Genomic DNA, 21,777 nt, shown 5'->3' with positions numbered 1-21,777 from the left:
CAGGTAAGGTGGTCTGGTACCCCCATCTCTTTCAGAATTTGCCACAGTTTGTTGTGATCAACACAATCAAAGGCTTTAGCGTAGTCAATGAAGCAGAAATAGACGTTTTTCTGGAATTCTCTTGCTTTCTCCATGATCCAGTGAAAGTTGGCGATTTGATCTCTAGTTCCTCTGCGTCTTCAAAACCCAGCTTGTACTTCCGGTAGTGCTCGGTTCACATACTGCTGAAGCCTAGCTTGTAGGATTTTGAGCATAACCTTGCTGGCATGTGAAATGAGCACAATTGTCCGGTAGTTTGAACACTCTTTGGCGTTGCCCTTCTTTGGAATTGGAATGTAAACTGACCTTTTCCAGTCTTATGGCCACTGTTGAATGTTCCAAATTTGTTGGCATATTGAGTGCAGCACTTTAACAGCATCATCTTTTAGGATTTTAAATAGCTCAGCTGGAATATTGTCATCTCCGCTAGCTTTGTTGTTACTAATGCTTCCTAAGGCCCACTTGACTTCACTCTCTAGGATGTCTGGCTCAAGTTCAGTGACCGCACTATCATGGCTATCAGGGACATTCAGATCTTTCCTGTATAGTTCTTCTGTGTATCCTTGCCACCTCTTCTTAATCTCATCTGCTTCTGTTAGGTCCCTGCCTTCTTTGTCCTTTATCATGCCCGTCTTTGCACAAAACGTTCCCTTGAGATCTCCGATTTTCTTGAAGAGATCTCTAGTCTTTCCCATTCTGTTGTTTTCCTCCATTTCTTTGCATTGTTCATTTAAGAAGGCCTTCTTGTCTCTCCTTGCTGTTCTCTGGAACTCTGCATTCAGTTGGATATATCTTCCCCTTTCTCCCTTGCTTTTTATTTATTATTTATTATTAAATTTATTAATCGCCCATCTGGCTGGTCACCCAGCCACTCTTTTTGCTTCCCTTCTTTCCTCAGCTACTTGTAAAGCCTCCTCAGACAGCCACTTTGCTTTCTTGCATTTCTTTGGGATGGATTGAGTTGCTGCCTCCTGAACAATGTTACGGACCTCCGTCCATAGTTCCTTAGGCACTCTATCAGGTCTAATCCCTTAAATCTATTCCACCAGCAAGAGCAGCTGGTGGAAGGGGCCCCTATTGAGGGTGTCTTGCCCAAGAGCCCTCAGGCCCTGGAGCTAGCACTGACCTGCAGATGTATTGGCCTGAAATGCCCATCGTCCTCAGCGAGCATTGGCCTTGGGCTGCCTGTATATTCCCCTCCACTGTATATTCATAAGGGATATGATTGAGGTCATACCTGAATGGTTTAGTGGTTTTCCCTACGTTCTTCAATTTAAGCCGAAATTTTGCAACAAGAAGCTCATGATCTGAGCCACAGTCAGCTCCAGGTCTTGTTTTTACTGACTATATAGAGCTTCTCCATCTTTGGCTGCAAAGGACATAATCAATCTGATTTCGATATTGACCATCTGGTGATGTCCATGTGTAGAGTCACCTCTTGTGCTGTTGGAAAAGAGTGTTTGCTATGATCAGCGTGTTGTCTTGGCAAAACTCTAGTAGCCTTTGTCCTGCTTCATTTTGTACACCAAGGCCATGCTTGCCTGTTATCCCAGTGATTTCTTGACTTCCTACTTTAGCATTCCAATCTCCTATGATGAAGAGGACGTCTTTTTTTTGGTGTTAGTTCTATAAGGTGTTGTAGGTCTTCATAGAACTGATCAACCTCAGCTTCTTCGGCCTCACTGGTTGGGGCATAGACTTGAATTACTGTGATGTTGAATAGTTTGCCTTGGATTCGTACTGAGATCATTCTATCATTTTTGAGATTGTACCCCAGTACTGCTTTTCCCACCCTTTTGTTGACTATGAGTGCTACTCCATTTCTTCTAAGGGATTCTTGCCCACAGTAGTAGATATGATGGTCACCTAAATTAAATTCGCCCATGCTTGTCCATTTTAGTTTGCTGATTCTGAAGATGTCATTTGGCAATCCCTCATTTGCTTCTCCTTCCATGGAGAAACCCCCCAAGTTGGAAAGGCTGATCCAGACCAGTATTATCTACTGACGGATAGCTACTTTGCATGCGCCATGATACCCAAGATCCGTTTCCCTCTAGAATTGCCAGGGATTGAAAGTGGTACAAGATGTATGCTACACATTCACTTTTCCACTGAACTGTGGCAACTTCCCAAGAAAGCTTAAAAGAATCTGTTCTTATGTAGGAGATATATCCACAGGGTAATAAAAAAAACAAATTTAAAATCAGACCCTACAAAAAATTAAGCCACTAAAAACACACACACAAAGAACAACTTGCTGGATGCATCTGCAACTGAAAACAACTTGGCATGGGTTAATTTATGTGTCATTTGGGACCATCCGAGTCTCTGCTAGGCTTACATTAATTTTCATAGTCTCCCGGAATATCTGGAGTAGTTCCATGCCAAAGGTATATGCGTACTAGTGTCAGATTAAAGGAGAATTTGTGGCTCATGATGAGGAGAAATAGACTGTTGACTCTGTACTTCTCTTTATTTAATACCCAGTGGATAGAGTTTTGGCTGAAACAAGTATAGGGAAGTCTTAAAACTGATTGGCTTTGCTATGTGCTTGTTCATCTGGCTATGAAATGGAAGATTCTGAATGAAATATTTCGAAGTGAGGGTTGGGAAACTTATCCACACCCAGAGTTTTTAGGTTCTCTCTTTCTCTGTGTCTATATATATCATTGTGATGATTGTATGTTTGCATAATAAAATTCTTTGTATTTCCTGGAGTTATTGGGGGATGTCAAAACAGAGAGGCTCTACATTTGTGTGGTCTTAGGAAGTTAAATCTTAAGAACTTAATTCCTAGGAAGTTAATTCATAAATCATTTAAATTGCCTAATCGGCTCCTGACTCTGCAACATAACAAGCTAAAGAAAAGAAGATGTAAATAGCAATTTTGCAACTGATCACAAGAAATGCCAAGACTGGAAGAGGAAGAATTCCTAAGGGCCAATTGCTTAAGCTACTCCCCCCACCCTGTACACAATTAAAGCAACTGCTGTCTCAAAATCAAGGACCTTTTCTTAGCAGGAAAAGCTTTCTTCCTTGTTTAGCTCTCTGAGCTAGCACATATTTATAGCCTTCCCTTCTTATTGTGCCTCTCAAACTTTTTTCCAAATCACATACTGACTTTACTTTTCCTCTGGGACTGAAACTGGAGGGAAATGGTATGCAAGCCATTGAATTATATTCTTCTTCAAGTGGTTTAGGTCAGATAAGATATATTTGTTTTCTTAACAGGTTCTAACTGAAGCACAGTGAGTTGGGGAGAGAGTGAGAGAGAGAGAGGGAGGGAAGGAGGGGTAGAGAAAACAATCTGGCTGTTTTAAAACATGTTTCTCACTTAACCTTTTGTTACACACAGTGAGGGAATAAGTACTTCTGACAGAACGGTGTTTTTCGCTATAGGCCCTGGGGTGTCTATAGGAAGTAGCCTTATAGCAAGTCAGACCTTATCGTGCGTCAGACCTTCTAACTCAGTAGTGGGACTGGCAGAGATTGTCCAGGGTTTCAGACAGAGATCTCTCCCAGCCCTATCTGGACTATTGGGAATTTAACTGGATCTGTTGGGAATTGAACTGGAGACTTTTAGCATGCAAAGTGTGTGCTCTACCCTTCTCTCTAGATTGAAGATTATGCTGTCTGGCAGAGGTTCTTCAGGGTTTCAGACAGCCCTACCTGGAGGTGCTGGGAATTGAACCTGGTAGCAAAATCATATGCTCCACCACTGAGCTACAACTCTTAAGGCACAATCTTATGGACTGCGCCATCGCTACCTGGAAGCCCCAAACTCAGAGGCTTCTGAGATTCCTATGTCCTGCCAGGCTGAAGCTGGAAGGGTGGGAGGAGTGGCAGAAGCAATCTTTGCCTCTCCGTCCTCTGATCTCCTCTATTTTTACTAGATGGGCTTTTTAGCCCATCTAGCAAAGGTGCATTGGAGTAGTGGGGAAGGAGGCTGGAGGAGGTTCAGGATAAATTGTATCCTGTCCTCTTCAGTCTCCGCACCTCCACACCCACTGAACCAGGGCCGGCCCCAGGATAAATAGTGCCCTGGGTGAGAAGTGCCTTTGGTAACCCTCCCCCCTCCCAGTCAGCTTTGCAGGGCTACCCAGAGGGTTTATGGGGCCTGGTGTAGGTGTCATGTCCATCGAGAATGACATTGCTCAAAATCTCGATCTCTCAGCCACTCTGCTTCTGTTTTCACAAGCCAAAGTCCAAAAAGCCGCATTCTGAACAGTGGCTGTGCACTGTGCAACACAGCAGAACTAGCTCAGGTTTTACTTATAATATTTTTATATTGTAGCAGTTCCTGTCTTTTGGTAAGCATTCTTTATTTTAGAATATCCATTATTTTTATTTTTAAAACTAATAAAGACAAATTATAAATAAAGAAGGTATACAGCTGACCTCTTACACCTTATGGCTTTGTTTTAGTACCATTTATATAGTGCTTATAGTGTTTACATTATTTGAAGTGCTATGTGCCTGGCAGCATTGCCTCAAAGTAAAGCTCAGTTCTGCTGATTTTGACCTAGTGCAAATGACATCAAAGTGGACACTGGAAAAGAAACATACTTTCAAGCTAATTGAAGGAAGATCTTTTTGTGATTAGGACCCAAACAACCTGTAGAACCTTGAAAGAGAGATTACAGACACTTGCCTTTTGCCACCCTGGCTCACCGCATACAGTACATTCAAAAACACAGCCACTGAGCTCAGCTTGGCGCCCCCTTGAGCTCAGCTTGGTGCCCCCTTGAGCTCAGCTTGGTGCCCCCTCAGCTCGGTATCCCAGGCGACTGCCTAGCTCACCCACCCCTAAGACCGCCCCTGACTGGAATGCCCCCTTTCCCCCTCTCTGAGGTTGATTTTCCGGCTTTGGATAAGCAGCCAGCATGGTTCTCTCTGCGCCGGCTGTGAGGGGTCAGGATGATCTCTGACTCCCCCTTCCAAGGAGCACTGTCTTCGACCTCAGCGGGCATAATCTGAGCCATCCTATGGTCCCTGGGACACCTGACCAGGGACCATAGGATTGCTCTCTTAATGGATCTCTGTGTGGAGTATTACAGCAAGATCCTTGTGAAATCTTCTTCCTGACTGTTTTAGTGTGCATGTTTGCTGTAATCTGTAATGAAGGCAGAACGCTTGCATTCATCAACTTCTAGATTGGGTAGTTTGGCTCAAGCCAAACTTCAGTTTGGTACGAAACCCAAATACTCTCACATTCCTGATTTATAGATTTGGCTGCCCAATATCGCAGAAAAACAAATCCCCCAAAGAAATGCTTTTGTGATATTTGAAAGGGATGCCCTAAGCCAAACCATGCGCCCAAGTCTTTGGATGCCATCCCTTTTGGAAGCATGAACATGACACTGCTAATCTAGTTCAATTAATTGCATGCAAATTTAAAATGGCCCAGTGATGATCATTAAACCTGAGTTGCCATGTTTAAAATTGCCTAGTAAATACCACTGAAGTTGACCTTTTAAAAAAGCAATGCTCTGACCTGAAAAACAGAAGGCCAGTTTAATGAACTTAAAACCAGATAGGTGGTGTCAGTGGCCTCAATCTACTGATTTCTTATCACCAAATTAGACATGATGCCATTCACAGGGGAGGAGCCGTAGCTCAGTGGTAGAGCACATGCTTGCATTCAGGAGGTCCCAGGTTCAATCCCAGGCATCTCCAAGTAGTGCTGGAGAAACTCCTGCCTGAAACCCTGGAGAGCTTCTGCCAGTCAGTGTCGGCAATACTGGGCTAGATGGACCAAGGGTCTGACTTGGTTTAAGGCAGCTTCCTATGCTCCTACACCATAAGCAGTTGCACGATTTTTAAAAGAGGTAAATGGGGATACCATAATGATCCCAGGATCCTGGTGGGAGGAAGCTTTAACCCTTTGCCTTGCTGTGATCCCAACCTTGGCTCCTGTGCCTACTATTTCCTGACAGGAATATTCGTATTCACACCAGTGGAAACTTTCCTCTCCATACAAATAGTAGGCACATGGGGCCCAATCCAGATCAGGATCATAGTGGAGCACAAAGGATTAAAGCCCCATTCCTCCTCACCATGGTCCTGATTTGGATCACCCTCCAATGCCTGCTATTTACTTCTTTCAAATCCACTCAATTGCTAATTGCACGAGTGCTATTATCTCTAGTTCGGCTTAACAGATGATCCTTGTGAAATCTTTTTCCTGACTGTATAAACAGAACTCTGTGCCTGCAAGAGCTGCTGCCTTCATTTCAATGAAGAGAGCAATTCAGAGTGCACATTTCTTTCTGTGTTCCATCCATGCCTATTGTGATGGTTCAAGCACTACAAGCATGCAAAAGCTTTATATATACATCAAAGCATACATGGACAATCCGATTAGGTGAGAGTTGGAGTTCGTTTTCTTCTGTGCTGGGTTTTTTTTTTCTGTTCAAATCTAGCTGGTTTTAGGAAAGTTACAGTGCAATCATTTCTGTTTCATTCAGGTTAACATTACAGTCAATTAATCGAAATTCAAACATTAGAAATTCAGTTACAGCTACCACATCAAATACAAAATACAGATACAATACAAAATGGAGTGACATCAGCAACCTATAATAACTCCCACAAGGGTAGTTTCTGGCATGATAAAATTGAGCTATCATTTGACCAGCTGCTTCCTAGTCTTTACTGCCACTGACAGGAATTTTGCCACTGCCAAGGAAACTCCGGGGACTTTATCTCCTAGTAGGTAACTTACATTCAGAATTACTGGCTTACTGGGTAAAGAGTCCAGATGAGAAGCAATTAGTTGGCTGTGAATTCCAGAGCAGAAATTACAGAAAGGACATGACCCACAGGGATGGATGAGAAACTCAGTTCATTTTTGATCAGGATTTATCCAGTTTGCACCTTCCAGATCAAACATGGATGTGGACACAATCTGCAGTTAATATCCACACATTTCTGAGCTTGCAGTGTGATTTGTGATCCAAAAAAATGTGTTTGAAAAATGTGCATGAAAAAATGCATCCTTTTGAAAAAAGCGCACAAATATGCTGAAATCAGTGGGAAAAGAATGCATACATTTCAAAGATGCATACAATTGGTGGATATATTTGGAAAAATACACCCGGAAATACACATGGATTTTTGTGCAAAAAGAAAAAAAAAACAAAGCCAGCATACCTGCTGAACAAAACTCGGGAAGGCAGAACATGGGCACGCAGGGCAATCCTATACTTGATCTCAGAGAGCTCTGACACTGGAGCCTGTGAGATATCCAATGCCCTGCCAGGCACATGCCAGCAGGGCAGAAGTGAGGGACTGAGGAAGGTGACTGGGGGTACCACATTGGTGCGTGCGGGTACCACATTGTATACCCCTTTTTTAACATATAGAAAGCCAAAAGAAAATGGTAAATAGGTTGTATTGGCATGGGCCAAACACACTTGAAGGGCTATATGCCTGACTCTTTGTCTGATTAAATCTACGGTAAAGCTGTATCCAACTTGGAGGAAGTAGCAGAAAGCCCAGGGTCAGCCAAAAACATTTTGCACAGCAGCAAATGACACCCAATTGCCTAGTCAAAGTGCATAGTACCCAAGGCTGGTCAAATTGTTTTGGCAGCTGGCGCTGAAAATCCCACAAGTGTATCCCCCTTTTCCTGGCAGTAAAAATATAACAACAACAACAATTGAAATAATTAGCAAGTTGCTGTTGTTTCAAGACAGCCCAAATCATCTGCTTGAGGCAGCTGCCTTGCTCTGCTTAATGGTAGGGCTGGCCCTGAAAGTCCAGTTATATGAGCTTTCTGAGCTTTCTGAGAGGTAGCTTTAAGTGTCAAGTTTGTGTGGTACAACTGTGCATGGTTTGGAAAGTCTGGATATGTAGCCAGCCAAAGAAGAATCCCTTCAGAGGAGCTACAGTACAATCCTGTACATGTCTACCCAGAAGTAAGTCCCACTGATTTGACTAGGGCTTACTCCCAGGTAAGTTGGTATAGGATTGCTGCCTTAGGCTTCAATCCTAACCACGTTGCCCTGAAGGGCATTATTGTAAGTCAGCCTTCTCTAACCTTGTGCCCTCCGGATGTATTGGACTACAACCCCTATCATTCCTGACCATTGTCCACGCTAGTTGGAGCTGATGGGAGTTGTAGTGCAAATCATCTGGAGGGCGCACCACACTGGGAATGGCTGCTCAAAGTAAATGATGCAAACCGTATTTGTGTTCTCTTCCCTGCTTACGTTTCTTTCACTGCCGCTATAAAATATGCCGAGTAAATACCAACTGGGATAAATGTAGTACATGCAGGTGCTGTCTTCTCCAGTCCATAAATATACCAGCCACAGCTTTAGCTGATGTAATGCCCTGAGCCCACATTTTGAACCTAACATTATTTCAAATATGCATGTGATTAAATTTAATGAGAATATAGGTCCATATATTAAGTGAATTTCTGTGGTCTGCTAAAGCTACTGTAACATCACAACCTTTGAGTGAGGATGCATTGATTTCTACATTAAAATTATATGGTACCAGGAAATTAAAATAAAGGAGTTAGATTTTTGTAAGGATTCTAGAGTGTGCAAATGCTCATCCATTGTTCTTCATGAGATCTTTCATATAATCAAAAGGCTTTGAATCAAAACACAAATGAAGCTGATTTAGGAAAGTGTGAATTTTCAGGAAAAAAAAGGAATATTGCTTAGACTTCTTACATGTTTATCATTAACGTACCTAAGTGTCCATTGGTCCAAGTTCCATCCTGAAGGTTCAGCATTCCCTTCCTCATCTTCTGACTTCCTCACCCTTGTAATATCCTCCTCGGCCTCTGAGTTGTTTCACTGCCCCACCTCTGTTGATATACCATTGCTTGATCAATTTGTATTATCACAGAGAGCTAATGTTGCATTTGCACATTATCTGTTTGCCCCTAGGCTTCTGAGTCCCTCTATGACATCCAAGAACCAGATGAAGGCCTTCATGGTCACTCTGGCTTCCATTGGCTTAGCTACTTTAATGTCACAGGGCCACTTCATGGCATCCTAAAGCCCCCAAAGGCAGTTGCCACAATGTTTTCTTTTTTACTTCAGAAGAGGTCAGATGCACTGCAGAGTTCCGTAGTGGCCACCATCTTTAATTCCCCAGTGTGTCTCTAGATCCTATATGAGTCCAGAGGCACTCTGAGGAAATGAAAACAGACATTACTTTAAGGGCACAATCTATGAATGTTTAGGCAGAAAAAAGTCCTACAACTCCCAGCATCCCTCCAGAACTGTAGGACTTTTTTTTGGTCTAAATATGCATAGGATTACACCTTGAATGTAGGGGTGTAGGAAACCCCGCTTACCTCGCTCCGCTGGGTAAAAAGTATTTACGTAGCCTGTCACGGCCATTCGAAAGACGCAAATGGCGGCTGCAGACGCGGCTGCCATTCGAGGAACACCGGAATGGCCGACAAAGGTAGGCTCCGTTCTGGGCCCATTTTACGGGGTGGGGGGGCGGGGGGCTTCATTCCGCCACGGATTTCGGGGGAAATCCTCACCGAGATCCGTGGCGGAATTCTCTGCCATGCCTACTTGAATGTATGCTTAGCAGCTATGCCTTATTTTCAGTTTTACTTTAGAGTAGGCCCAGAGTGCCCAATCTGGATCTTAAAAACTCCCTACAACCTACATTATGGTCCTGATCCAAATTGGGAGACCTGTGTCTGCTCTAGAGTAAAAATGAAAAATCTGCTTGAAAGTAATTTAAAGTAATGTCTGTCTTGGTCCTTAGAATCTCAATGCTGAGATCCATTAGAAAGTTTACTAAATTTGCTATAAGTCTGAGGTTATAACATTGAGAGTCAAGGCTCACCATTTATGGAGCAGGGGACTGAAGATTTAATAATACCTGCAATGTCTGGAAGAGTGTTGTATAGGTATAATTTGCAATTGGACTTATATTTGGATATTTGGTTTGCTTTCACTGAAGCTTAGATATAATCTTTTTTCTTTTTCTTTTTCTCCTTCTTTTGCTTTCCTCCTTTTATTCTTCTTCCCCAGAATACTGTAATGTTGGAAACTGAAGATTTTGACTCTGTTGTTGGTATTGTTTATTTCACTTATAAAAATAAAATAAATATAGATTCAAAAAAGAAGAAGAAAGTTTACTACATTAAACAGAATGCTTATCATACTTATTCCAGGGGTTTTTGCATTACAACTTATTGGTTCAAATTGACTGAGCAGTCTTGGAGTTTTTTTTGCAAGAAACAAGCCATTTTTGCTGCTTGCACATGAAGATGTTATTTGTGGTATGGTAGTAAGCACATACTTCTAAGATTTGAATCTTAGCATTCAAATCTGTCCATTTCACTTTTCTCACTTTTTGAAAACAATAACTAATTAGGAAAGAATACAAAGAGAATTAATTTTCATTCAAAATATCCATAACTAACTCTTGGGCTGTTTGAGATTTACTTTAAAGAAAGATATTGCAAACACTTTAATTTATAAGGACAGATCAGGACAGCTGTACTCAATGCTATTTCTTCTAATGGAATTAGAGATCTATTTGAAGACAATAGGGCCCTATTGCAAACACCACCCCCCCAAAAAGAGAGTCCTTTAAGTTATATGTAGATAAAAAAATAAGATAAGGTATTGCTCTTGGTACAAAGATATTAAAATGTATACTCATTTTAAAACCAAAGGATTCACCTTGATTTTGAAAAAGTACAAAAGGCACATATATTTTATTTCCACATAAAAAGATACTGGGGTAGTGTACAAGTTAAAACACCAAATACAAAGGATTACTAAAAAAGAAGAAATACACCAGTAGAAGTGTAGCTGGAATTTAATCATCTATTAGGAAATGGTTGTCTAAAAAGAAAAGTCTTCAGTAAATGCCAAAAACAAAGTAATGTAGGTGCATGCCTGATCTCAGTTAGATGGCGTCTCCCCCCCCCCCAAAAAAAAAATCTGGAGATTTTCTTCTCTGGTGTGGGTTGGCTTAGGTTACCTTCTTTCAGCACTGGCTTCCTATTCTCCATGTGTAATCTGCCTTCTTTGCCTGTCATAGAACTTGCTGCAATAATGAAGTACAGGAGGCAGTCATCAGCTATATTGAATCTGTAGAGACAGCAACACAGCATATTTTCATGGAGATGTCATGTGAGTGTCTGAAAATGTTCAGTGCAATCCTGCACATGTCTAGTCAAAGTGAGCCCCATTGAGCTTAATGGGTCCTACCACCAGGTAAGTGGGTATAGGATTGCAGCCTTCGAATTCCAGCACGTGTAGTTTTTCATACAAGCCACACCTGCTGAAACACCTTCTTCTACATAACTATTAAAAGTGCCGGCGGCCTGTCCTGTTTAGCATCTGTTTTGGGGAGCTCACCCCATTCCCAATGCCCATATTTCTGCTTACTTGAAGGAAAGTCACTTTTAACATGAAAATTATAAGTAACTCTTAAATGAAAAAATAAGGCCAACAACCTGAGTATGCTTGCGTGAAAGTAAACTCCATCAAAACAACCGGGCTTACTGCAGAGAAAATAAGTTTAGGATGCAAGCAGTACTGTGAAATATATTGTTGTTTCTCTTTCAGAGATTTAGCAAAGGGACTTTATTTATTTATTTGTTACTTTTCTTCCCCAGTGAGTTTGAGGCAGCTTCCATGGTCCTCCTCCTCTCCATTTTATCCTTACAGTAACCCTGTGAGGTAGGTTGGACTGAAAGTCAGTGACAGGTCCAAAGTCACCCAGTGATCTTCATGGCTCAGTGAGGACTGGAATCTAGGTCTCCTCAGTCCAACATACTAACCAGAACACCACACTAGCTCCCACACTTTGCTCCTTCTGTGTCTCCCCTGGCAACCCCCACTCCATTTTTTTCTGGAGTCATCAGTGCATCTACAAGAAATGTGGTGAAATTGTAGTTTCAGTAGCAAGTTAGATTGGAGGAGGGTGCAAGTATGTTTTAGTATTTAAGGGTGCAATCCTATCCAGATAGGCGGCTGCCTCTGAACTCGGAAGCAACTGCCTATCCAATGCAGGGCAGGAGAAGCACAGAGGGGATTGTTCCCTCCGCACTCCTCCTGCCCTGCATTTTCGGCTAGACAGCCAATTGCAGCTGTCTAGCCATGGGAGGGTGGAGTGGGGGAGGAGGCTGCTGTACAACACATTGGATGTGTCATACCGGCATTTCCACTCTCCCCACCCTGGAACGTCCCCAGACATGCCCCTTTTCGGCCACACTACACTCCTCTTAAGAGTGCAGAGTTTGGGGCTGTTGTGCGCTGCCTCCGAGGCAGCGTGGAAGTGGGGGGAGGTCGGTTCTCCGGGAACCACCTAGAGAGCTCTGGCTATTGGGCAGTATAGAAATGTAATTAATAATAATAGTAATAGTGATAATAATAACCGGCCTTGGAGTGTGGGCTCTGAGGTCGGTTCCCAGAAAACAAGATATCCTATGGCCTACTGTCTAGCGGCCATGGGATTGCTCCCTCCAGCATTGTTTTTGCGAGGGACCTAGGCAGAGGGACCCTAAATGCACTCACTGGGGAGTATGCGCCCTTGAACTCAAAGGGAATTTGTGTTGCACCTGGGCAGCTCACAGCCTGTGGCTGGGGCCCAGACTACTGAGCTACTTGGGCCTAGGACTTGACATTTAAAATAATCACCTACCTTTTGGGATAGAGAAAGCTGCACTTTGAGTACTCTTGCCCCGGTACCAAACCAATGTGTCATATTGTAACTATGATTTCCACAATATAAATGATCTGTTTGCCTTACTTCATTTTCTGTCTAGCTGATCCATGTACTTATTTTTGCTCTGTTAATTCTGGCATCCTGATTTTCTGATGAACAGGCCAATAGCCACAGGATGGCAGGGCTGAATTTCTGGGTTAGACTGAGTAACATACATGAATGTTCATGTCTGACTTGCTGTCTTTCAAGCTGTTGTACAAAAGACAGTATTTTGCTGGCATGTGCAGTTGAGCACATATCCGTGATTTTGTGGTTGTTGTTTTTTTTCTTTTCTGGAATGACAGACTGAATAATGTAGTTCACTCATCTGTATGATATTATGCAGTATTTTTAAAAGGATATCGGATTGTCATTTTCCAGTGTAAGTTGACAATTCACCTCAGGCAATTCAGTTACATGTCCCAGTGTACACTGATAACTCACCTTAAGCAATTCAGTGCTTACTAACAGCCTTGGCCCAAGGTCTCCCACTGCCTGAGGCAGGAGAGAACATGCACTGCCGCATCATGCTCCTTCTCCCCTGGCACGTGCCCCCTTACCTTTGCTGCTGCCGGATTGGCTTTTCCAGGTGTGGGGCTTGTCCAGAACATCCATGAGAGCCCTGCAGCTGCTTCTTCCAGCTGCGTGGCAGCAAAGGTGAAGGTGCGTGATGGAAACAGAGGGTGGGTGGCTGCTCCAGAGAGCCCAACCAGCTGCTTTCTCACTGTGGCATATGTCATGGCAGGATAGCAGCTGGCAGAGCTCTCCAGATCACCTGCTGGAAGTGGCGGGGCAGCAGCAGCAGGCCCTCCTGGATGGGGCAGGGAAAAGGGGGAGCTGCACAGTTTGCCATTCTTCTCACTCTGCTACCTGGTGCGGGGACTGCACCCTGCTTCATGATAGCGTGCTTACTAATGCCATGTTGGTTTAGTGTGTTGGAGACAACAGGGTGTTTGCATAATTCACTTCATCTTGCCTTGTCATTCAGCAGTAGGGTGGCTGCTTTCAAGTGTGAGTGTGCACTCACTGACACCTTTTGGGGTCACTGGTTCACACTGCCACATGTTAGTGCAGAATCTTACCACAAACTGGCAATGCTCATGCTCAGCTTGCTACTTGGATAATTAGATATGACAAGTGGGGATATGCAGTGTATTCCCCAGCCCCTAACAGGAGTTCTCCTCTTCAGGTCCCCAGCCAGTCTCAAACAGGAGCTTTGTGTAGTTCTTTGGAACTTGCAGATATATTTTTCACATAAAAGAAGAGCTGAGTTAGATAGGTCAGGAACTCCACTCTTTGCTACTATCATCTTTTTTATGGATGGTTGTGCTACTGCACCATCACAGCGATGCAAAACTTAGATTTCACCATTGTTTTCTATAGGTAGGTCTCACTTGGACCCTGGGGAGGGTGTGGGGGTAGAGGTAGACAGAGAAAAAACACAGAGGGTAGTATCTAACGTTAGTCCCGTGTAGAGTAGAGCTATTGAAATGAATAGGATAAGTAAGTCTTAACTAATGTCTCATTCATTTAAATGGGTCTACTCTATGTAGGACTAACATTGGATCCTACCCATTGAGTCTAAATGGTCCAGGAAGTTCCAGACAATAAGGTGAGTCATTCTATTTTTTCTTATATATATCGACTCAAGTGCCATCAAAATTATGTAAGTCCTGGAAGCTCACAGATCCTTGCCAGGCCATTAAAAAATGCCAACACCAACCACTTTTCTTTTAATTTACAATATATATACTTCTGAGTATGTAGAAATCGCTACCTTATTTTTGGGTTGACTTGTTTGCTTCAAAACTGATAGCACTTGACCATTGAAATTCCCTATTACAGGGGATGATGGTGATGTATTGTTAGTAGCAAAATGTCCTTCAGTAGGACAGGCTGAAACATTTACTTATATAGAAATGGAAAGTTTCCACTGAGGGAAGACACAACTCCCCTGGAAGCCCAGATAGTTCAAGAGGTAGGCCAGTGACTCGGCATTTATTAATATGACTTCCCCAATGCCAGTCATGTTTTTGACAGAGGTAGGGAAGGGAAGTGATGGAGAGTTCTTCCCTTAACTCTCGTCCCTCCCCACACCACCATCCATCACTCAGGCAAAGCAAGGGGGAAATCCATGCATGGTTTTCCAAGCTAGAGTGATGGAATGTGAGAAAAGAAAAAGGAGAGTAGGGAACCGACTTCTACACACAGAGGAACACAATGGGGTAGCCAAATGTAATATGTAGCAATTTTATGTCTGTAGGACACCTAGTAGCAATTTTGTGGACTTGTCTGTGCAAATATCCCTCTGTTGCAGTTTTTAGCATTTTACTTTTGGTTTTGTGGGTTAGCCAGCCATCTCACTGAATTCTGCCTTTGTTGTATTGTGGAACAATATGAATTCAATTGTGCCCATGCTGCATAGGTATGACAGCAGTTGATACCATCTGTGGTATTAGTCTTGATTTGAATAGATTTATTTGAAATCCTTTACAGTTGGAGCAGGGAGAAAACTATAGGACTATCTTTCCTTCCTTTTTTTTTTTTATCCCCCCTAACTTTACATTTCAAAATTATTTTCAAACAAATCCTGATAGATTTCCTTTAGTTTTGCTTTCCGCAAACACATTAATAAATAGCCATATTCAGTACGGACCAGCGGAGGCTTGTGGGTCTGATGTCAGTGGGGCTGTGAATCTGCTCTGGGTTTCAGCCAGAACCTGCCAGAACTCTAAAGGAGCTATCTGAGGTGTTGACCCCATTTTGGAGATTGGGTTCAGCACCTTGGATAGCTCTGTTAGAGTTTCTAGCTGAAACCCAGAGCAGATTCACAGCTCCACTGACATTGGAGCCACCAGCCTCCACTGGTAGGGACATCACCTGATTTCTCATTATTCAGTACTTGAGGACTGACACTCAGGTATGCATTATATGCATGAAGGAGGGACTCTATGCTATTAATGTCACCCTTCTCCCTGGCTCCACCTCCCAGCACTGAGCATGGACATTGAAGAGGGAAAGCCTAGAGCTTTATACACATAGGCTTTGTCATGATCCAGATTGACTAGAACCCTGTGCATGAAGAGATCCATGTGCATAGAGCCAGACTACACATTACACTAATCATGTGGCATGTAGCTCAGTGGTGGGCAACTTTGGCCCTCCAGATTTTTGGCCTACAACTCCCATCAGCCCTCACCATTGGCTATACTGGCTAGGGCTGATGGGAGTTGTAGGACAAAACATTTGGAGAGCCACAAGTTGCCCAGCTGTGGTGGAGCTGAAGGTTAGCTATTTATTTACTCTAATGTAATTGCACATGGCTCCAATTTGAATTGGGACCACTGTGCACTGGGAGGGGAAGATTAAGCGTTTCCCTCCACCAATTCTCCCCAAAATGGCCCTGGGCAGGGGGTTAAAAAGCGGAGCGGGGAGTCTCCATTGGTGACAGTAATGTGAGATCAAGCTGATATGAAAAACTATTTGTGGTATTTGATCTGTGATGGCTCATCTACACATGGAAGTTAGCTTTTGATATTGCAGGCATCAAGGAATGCATGTACATGTGTGAATCTGTCTAGTACTTTTCCTCTGCAGATTCCCTCACAAGAGGGGTGCTGCCAAATTCAGTATGTGTTGCCAAACTGACTGTACAGAAACATGTAACATTTGGACATGCTGACCTACTCTTCTACATGCCACGTTATTTTCCAAGAAAGAACAAAGTGTTCTGAAGCAACTTGCATCCTAGAATCAAGATTTAACACACAAGCGATCGCCATTAAGCCCTTAGAGGTAACAGTGAAAAGTATGCTCAGCAAATCTATTTACAGTCTTTTGAGATGCACTTCAAAGTATCTGAAGTCAGACATTTACTTGTCCAAATTCAAATCTTTATCCACATGTCCTTAGGATCAGGATGCTCTTGTCACTCTGAGGGACCGATTAATTTTGTTATGTGGAGCAAATGAATTTTCATAGTTCATATGGATGTTGTTTGATCCATAGCAAGACTGTCTTATTCCATGCACTATCAAATAACTGCAGCCTATATAGCTAGATCAGAGGAGTAAGAAGAGGGTATTTCAGTGATTCTGGAAAGTTACTGAGTGATGGCACTGTATTCGCACAGAGAATCATCCTTATTACTTCCTCCCAGTATTATGCAGAAACTGACTGTAGTAGTTGGAATGGAATGTTCATGAACATTCCCAGAAACAGTCCAGCTAATCTGCTGTCCAGTGAGATGCTGACAATGTAACTTCTATGAAAGCTAGAAAATTCCATTACATTTTCTAGGAAAATAGAACAGAAAGCCCAGGGAGAAGGAGCAGCTGGTAAGACAACTGAGCAGGCAAGGAGATTGAGAACCTGACGATGAGACAGCCCAGGAGGTAGGAGAATGAAAAGCATACAGAGCTTAGAGACAATATGATGAAAGACAGGCAGAGTAGACTTTAAGATGAGAATTAGCAGCCTGAGGAAAGGATAGGCGGTGGTGGTGGGGAAGAGAGACTGAGACAAATGGGGGTGGAGTTAGAAAGTTGAAAACCAAGGAGAAAGGAAGCCTGGGGGCAAAATATCACATAGGATTTAGGGATGGCAGAAGTTCTATGCTGCTGACGGAAAGGAACAGACAAGCAGTGGAACTTTGGAGACAGGGTGGTGGTGCAGGGGAGTAGGCAAGCCTAAGGTGTGTGAGGAGAAGGAGGAGGGGAAGGCTTTATTTCACACTTCAATTTATGTAAGCAGCCAAATATATGGCTCTACATCTCCAAAATTCAAAGATTTTAAGATGGGGTGTTTTATAATAATAAGAACAACAATAACATTTGGTCTCCAGATATATCAATGTTGGAATAAATTATGCACTTTGGGCAAGTGTGCATGTTTTGCAATTTGGGTTCTGAGGTGAGTACAGTTCACTCACACTTCTACTGTCACTGCTTCCGCATAACAAGCTAATCCTCTGTCATGGCTTCCCTTCATAACATGCGTCTCTGCTACTTGTGTTACGCCTGAACAGGAAACACCAACATATGAAGGGGGCATGAGGCACGTGCGCTGGTTCTGTCCATGTTCTTTTCATCCCTGACATTCCCACATTGAGTGGGAAGGTCTGAAGGGGGCTTCTACATGAGCTTGCTTGAACACAAGGAGAAGCCTCTGAGCAGCCAGGAAGCTGGCTTTATCAGTGTCCTCCATCTTGCAGAGGGTTCTACTTGCATTCAAGAGACTGTGCCTATGCGGGATCAATGCAGGCAGACCGGAGACACAGAGGGCAGGGTTGGTGCTCATGAGGAAGTTGGGGATAGGCCTAGAGTGCCCCCCCCCTGTCCACTACATGCGTTGATGTCCAGGCATAATGCCTGAACAGGTCTATGGTTGTACTTTGGTATGTGTTTGTGTCCAAGGCTGTTCAGAATGGCATATTCTTGTGCTTCAGTATGGCTCTCTATGAATCTGTGTTTTTATTAAGTCAGCACACTGGGCCACAGGTGCACATACAGTGGGACCAGGTGCTGTTAAGCTTCCCTCGCTAGGATTAGTCTTTTGTGTAAAAACATTGGCAAGAAAAAGTGTAACCACTGACTTGTTCCATGAAGGATGTACATGGAAAGGAGTTAATGCCTGTACTCAGGCAGAAAGAGCAAAGGTGTATTAATGATGAAGGTACTAAAGCAGAACTTGAAAGGCAAGTTTTAAGTCCTGTGCTTTTGCCACGAATGACCCTGTGATCTTTCAGATTTTTTTGTGGGGGGAGTGGGGAGGAAAATCGACTCCAAATAATGTGTTCAAAGGAATAAGGTTCAATATTTTGTCTTTCATGTTTGTGTTTCATTTGTGTGTCTACATCTGGCCTCAGTTTCTATAAAAAAAAAAAGATTCCCACCTTATCCTAAAGAATTGTTGCATGAAGCACATCAGAGTGCTTGGATGATACTGAACGATAAGTCTGCTTTCTCCACTTTGATGTTTTTATTCCCTCCTATACAGGGAAGATGGGTAAGCAGGCCTCCTAAACAACTAGTCTAGGAGAGAGATAGTCTGGAAGTGATCATTATTAGGGGAACCAGGTTTTTGGTATAGACATCAAGTACAAATATACTGTAACTAAAAACTGGGGGACCAGATTGGGGGGAGGGCAGGTAATATCCATTACCCACTACCATTTGCTATCACATGGAGTCATTCCTGCTTTTCCACAGGAACCTGTGGCCTTCCTCCAGGTAGGGTGGCCATGCATCCTCTTTTATGGAGGATAGCCTTCTATTTAAAGGGTGGCCCGAGGGCAGTCCTCCATTTAAAGGGTGGCCAGAGGACTGTACTCTATTTTGAAGGTGTCCTCTATCTGAAGGGCTATCCAGTCCAAGTCCAGTTTAAAGATAAAGAACCATCAAAAGGAAGAGCTGGGCCTTGAAATTGCCCATCAACAGCACTCGGACAGCAGATTGAGAAGGCACACAGCTAACCTGGTCACAGCCTTCTTCATTATGTTGGATTTCTTATTTAAATTATAAGAATGATTTCTAAATTTGCATCTATACAGATAGATAACTTAGCACATACAAATGTTATGCAGACCAGTGTCCTCTTTTGCTCTCATGTTTAGTGATGCATTTCCTCTTTTGGGGTGATTCTTAAGTAGTCTTGTTGCAAGAGCCCCACAAAACTACCTGGTACTGTTGTCGCTCCTCTTTGGCCCAAGAGGCTCCATACTTATCAGACTGAAATAATATGGGTTGGTACCCAAAGCTGGATGTTGAGAGCTCCTATCTATAAAACTGGCAGGTATGGGACCCTGGTTTGTGGTGCCCCAAGTGAAGGCCTGGTTGTGATCAATGAAGCAGTACCATTGAAGCTGGATCAGGTAAAAATCAGGATCATCACACGGCACTGTGTGTCCTTCGTCCTGTATCAGGTCAGCATGACACAGTGAGATGAATAGAATAACTGGGGACAGTTAAATGTCTCCCCCAGTGCTTAATGTCATGGTGCAGCACTAGTCAGCATGACCTATACTGCAGCTGAAAGTATGAAAACACAGAGCCTCCATTTCCCTTCCCACTTCTCTTGCTGGTTATGATATTTGTTTGTTCTCTCCTTTCTTGTAAATGCCACAATAAAATGATGGAATTTAGGGAAAGCTGTGTGAAGTTCTTGACAGCTTCCATTTACCAAGGGCGATCTGTGATATTTGGCATAGGCTACCTTCTTCTTTAGGTGCCATCTCCTATTGGAGGTTAGCTATCATTACAGCTGTTTTCATTTTTGATGCCGCTGCTCTGAATAGTTGTATAGAAGTATAGCTGAACCACTGGACTACAAATTTCCCTTTTTTGTATGTTATACAATGCACCTTTTAAAAGAATGCCTTTATACAAAAAAGGTCTGATTCCAGTATGAGTGAATCATGTGCAGTCTAAATGATGAAGCATTACATTTATTATATAGTTAATAATTCAATGAAAGAGGAAAACATAAAGTGGTTTTTAAAATGTTTGCCTAATGGTAGCTTAACTATGCAGTATTTCTTACAAAGGTATATATTTTATTTGACGTTTAACAACACATGCTTTTAATAAGTTGGCTTTTGCCTTGTGATAGTGGTGGGCTGATATTTCTATTGAGATAATGGCTATGGTTCTCAAATAAATTAATCCCCACATTTTTTAAATTGCAGGAGCTATAAAGAGAAATGCTGTTAATGTGAGTCACTAAAGTTGACTGTTTCTAATTTAGTTTGATGTTGGGAACTAGCAATGCAGGTTAAAGTTCTGGGAAGACAGATAGATTGAATGAATGATTCCTGTAAACTGAAAAATTAAAAAAGCTTTTCATCAACAAGAAAATAATATAACCAGAACTTATTTTAAATATGTTTTGAAAATATTTAATTCATTATGTTGTGTTTTTCCCTTTAGGGATTATTTCATTATTGTCTTTAACTGTCATCTGCTGTGTTTGCAATTACAAAGCTTTCTATTTAATTTCAACCTCAAAAGAAAGTCTGTAGCCCCAAAAGGAGTAACAAGGCCACATGCAAAGAATGAACAGCACCTTGACACCATAATCTTAATAATGGATTTGAAGAACAAGTGAATTAGGGTATCTTTGATGGCTGAATGCAGAACCCAGTGGAGTCTGATGGCTCCGATTTTGGTGGGGCTGTGAATCCATTCTGGGTTTCAGTCAGAACAAGCCAGAACTCTAAAGGAGCTATCCATGGTTCTGAACCCTGTCCCCAAAATAGGTTCAGCACCTTGGATAGCCCCTTTAGAGTTCTGGCTTGATCTGACTGAAACCCAGAATGGATTACAGCCCCACCAAAATCTGAACTTCCAGTCTCCACTGGCAGAACCCATACGTATGTTGCAGTGATGCCAGAGGGTTGCAGTGCATCTCTGTGCACCCCCATTAGTTCCTTGTGAATGTAGTATGTGTCCATACATCCAGATGGGTCAGGATTTGGGTCAGGAACTGTTAGGTTTTTTCACCATAGTGATGTGGTCCCCAAGTACAGCACTTGACTTCTCCCCATAGGAATTATGGTCTTTGAGTCTTTGAGGAATTATGGTCTTTGAGGGCCCTTGGGCAAGACACCCCTAATTCCCCCCTGCCCCGCCCTCCGTGAGGCTACCTTCTCACTGCCATTGTCACCAGCCACTATTGCTCCTCCTCCTCCTCATTGCTGCCACTTGCTTGCTTGACAGGCAGAGAGCCAGTGAGCAAGCAGGCCGTGGCATCTGCTGCTCCTCCTTCTCACCACCACCAGCACTGTTGTCTGTGCCAGAGTGAGAGGAAGATGAACAAGCAGGTTGCAGTGGTGATGGGGAGGACCAGCTCCAGGGGGTTCTTGTCAGTGGGCCCCTGCTGAGGTGTGGGCCCTCAGCAGTTGCCCAACCATGCCTACCTTTGATGCCAGCCCTGATGGCAGTCATTCTCTCATATAGGGGAAGAAAAAGTATGAATATATGCATTCTGGGATACAACTGGTGAAGAAACAAATACAGCCCACCCTGGCTGTCA

The 21,777-nt window shown here is 43.0% G+C and overlaps 1 protein-coding gene and 1 long non-coding RNA gene across 2 annotated transcripts in view; one reads left to right on the top strand and one right to left on the bottom strand.

Moving 5' to 3' along the window:
* Positions 1-21,777, top strand: part of GRM8 (glutamate metabotropic receptor 8) — an 832,708-nt gene that overhangs the window by 80,215 nt on the left and 730,716 nt on the right. The gene's annotated exons all lie outside the window — the stretch shown is intronic.
* The window catches only part of LOC146340062 (uncharacterized), a 49,169-nt gene continuing 37,477 nt past the window's right edge, over positions 10,086-21,777 (bottom strand). Inside the window, exon 4 of the long non-coding RNA XR_014784458.1 lies at positions 10,086-11,126. This is a non-coding gene — a long non-coding RNA (uncharacterized LOC146340062). The remainder of the gene's footprint in view (positions 11,127-21,777) is intronic.

This window comes from Heloderma suspectum, chromosome 7, assembly GCF_057233095.1.
Source record: "Heloderma suspectum isolate Gila_16-S chromosome 7, 16-S_ref, whole genome shotgun sequence".
Lineage (NCBI taxonomy): Eukaryota > Metazoa > Chordata > Lepidosauria > Squamata > Helodermatidae > Heloderma > Heloderma suspectum.
This window is presented reverse-complemented; position numbering and strand designations above follow the sequence as displayed.